Raw genomic sequence first — 3,042 nt, 5'->3', positions numbered from 1 at the left:
CACACACACACACACACACACACACACACACACACACACACTACACACACACACACTGGCACACAGAAAAAATCACATACCCTGCCTGGATCCATACTTCCTACTTGACCTAACTGGAGCTCTACTCTGCCCTATTCTTTATCTTTGAGGACAGGATACCTGAAATCTAGAAGTCCCTATTCAGGAGAGATACATTTGAAACTGGTTAGATCTAAAGTGGCTGCTAGAGTGATCACCAGAAAAACTCTAACTTCATTATAATCCTATCTGCATGCTAAATGACACACCCTTCAGGACCATGAAAATGACCAGAAGGAAGAATAAAAAGATTAGAAGATCCCCACCGTATCCCACTGTAGGCTAGGAACTGGTGCCGGTTTGATGGGTACAACCCTGACCATTAACAGCTGGGGTGTGCCCCCTAGAACCAGATGTTGGAGATACACTGGCTGTGGCACATACACTGGTTGTGGTGACGGCAGCCACTTTGAATTTCTGTGTGTTGATGCAGATAGAGACTGCAAAGGGCAGACAATGAGTTTGTTTCCTTTTTTGCTTTTTAGCTGTTTGATGTGCGTTTTAGTGTGTAGAAAGAAAGAAAGAAAGAAAGAAAGAAAGAAAGAAAGAAAGAAAGGAAGGAAGAAAGAAAGAAAAAGAAAAAAGGGAGAGAGAAAGAAAGAAAGAAAAAGAAAAAAGGGAGAGAGAAAGAGAGAATGAAAGAGAGAAAAGAAACAAAAGACAAAAGTGAACCTTGATATTTTGTCTTTAAAATTTTATTCCAACTGGCAGAGAGTGAGAGAGAGAGATCAATGTATCTATGTGTCTTTAAAGACACATATAATCTTAATACAGCTATAAAATTCATCTTTAGCAGGGCATGGTAGCTCATGCCCATAATCCCAGCATTTGGGAGCCTGAGGCAGGAGGATCATTGAGAGTTCAAGACCAGCCTGCGCTACAAAGTGTACTCAAGGCCAGCCTGAACTGCATAGCAAGACCTGGTACCGCTCCCCCCCACCACCAAAAAAACCCTCATCTTTTAGAGTTGAGCAAGGCAGTACACACTCGTAGTCCCAGTTACTCAGCAGGCTGTTGTGGAAAGATCACAATTTCAAGGTTAGTCTGGGCAATTTAGTGAGATGCTATCTCAAGATAAGATTTTTAAAAAGAAAAGGCTGGTGATATTGCTCAGTGCCCCTTGGATTCAATCCTTGGGGTATCAAAAAAAATATCTTGAGAGAAAGGAAGATCCCAGTGTAGAATCTGGCAGCATATCACAGTTTCTCCAGATACTGTACTGTGACACCTGCAAAACAACAACTTCTCAAAGTAAAAAGGAAGAAAACCTCTGGGAATTAAGAAAGAGCTGACAGGAAAACTAGAAATTACAGAGAAACTGGAGAATCTGAAGGAAGCATAATAGAACAATAATCCCAGGTCCTAGGGAGGGGAACCTGTCTCCACAAAGACAGGGTAAGCCTGGAGAGGATTAGCAGCCCCAGGGAGAGATAACTGACCCAGATGGAAGCACTTGCTCCAAGAAAGTGAGTATGTAAACAAAATAGAACTTTGTAGTGACTCCCCTATATCTGGTAGATTTCAATACAGCAGGCCCTGGAAAGAAGCTCATTTAAATACACAGGCATTGTTTGGACTCATTTCCCTCTGTTTTTGTTGTTTATTAGCGGATATTATATCTAGATGTCCACCCAAAGCCTCATGCATTCATAGATGGGGTTTGGGGAGGTGATTGGATCATGGGTATGTGATACACATTAGTGGATTTATCTATTGATGAGTTTATAGCTAAGTGTGATGTTAGGAGGTGAAGCCTGGTTGAAGGGGGGGTCACTGGGGCCATGGCCTGGAAGATTACATCCCCTCCTCCTCCCTTGATGGCTCTCTCTTCTTGCTGCTATGCTATGAGCTGCTTATTCTCAGCCATGACCTCTGCCATGTGGCTGTGCCTTGGAGCCAGCCAACTAAGGACTGAAACCTCTGCAAACTGTGAGACCAAATAAACTTTTCCTCCTTTAAATTGTGAGTGTTGGGTATTGTGTCCCAGTGAAGTGAAAGTAACGAAGACAGATTTTGGTGTCAGAGAAGTAGGGTAGTTGCTACGACACTACCTGATCCTGTGGTTCAGAAGCCTTTCAAAACAGCTTGTGAGAGGAATTTGAAAAGGTTTGGAGATGCTGGCTAGGTAAGCAGTCCTAGCACGCTATCAGCCACCCTTGATGGGAGATTCTGGTCAGACCTCAGAAGATCAGAATGCTGATAGAAATGCAGATGGTAGATATGAGGCTCTGGAGGTTTTCTGGGTAGAAGAATTCCCTTGGCAGTTGGACTCCAGGGCATATGTGTTATGCTGTGGTAGAAAATTTGTCCAAATTTTGCTCTTGTCCTGAGATTTTGAGGGAGACTAAGATTAAGGGTGGCAGGCTAATATGGCAGAGGAAATTTCAAGGCAGCCTAACACTGAGGTTGTGGCATGAGTATTGTTGGGGGCTTTTAGTCAGACCTATGTTGAGAGTCAAGAGCAAAGAGCATAACTGGAAGGCCTCAGTCATAGATGCCCATACCATAATTTTCTAATGAAAATACATATTTTAGCATAATGGTAGCCAGCTGTGCATCTCATTAGCTGCAGTGGGGGGATACAAGAATCAGTCACCCTCTGGATACAACATGCAAGGTGTACACAATGTGTCAAAGTGTAAATAGGTGAGTTTTACCGTTGTTATATCCCATGTTACAGTTTTGTATATGTATAATTTTTATTAAATGTTTTCTTGTAGAATTAGCCCAATTCAACACAATGTCACATGAAAACCTGCTTTTACAATTTTAGGAGGAGGTTAAAAGTGAATCATCGGGTGACTCGGCTACTGATGATGACTTAGATCATGTAAGCCAAAAAAATTAACAATATAAGACAGATAGGGGAGCCTCGGAGGGGAGCGCCGGTTTTTTGGGTCTTTGGACCGGCGACTCACTCCCGGCCTCGTGGTTCCCTGGAAGGAAGGCTTCCGGCGCACAGGG

The sequence above is a fragment of the Chinchilla lanigera genome, unplaced genomic scaffold (assembly GCF_000276665.1).
Source record: "Chinchilla lanigera isolate Chin_1 unplaced genomic scaffold, ChiLan1.0 scaffold00068, whole genome shotgun sequence".
NCBI lineage: Eukaryota > Metazoa > Chordata > Mammalia > Rodentia > Chinchillidae > Chinchilla > Chinchilla lanigera.
The sequence above is the reverse complement of the archived record's forward strand: the minus strand, read 5'-3'. Positions refer to the sequence as shown.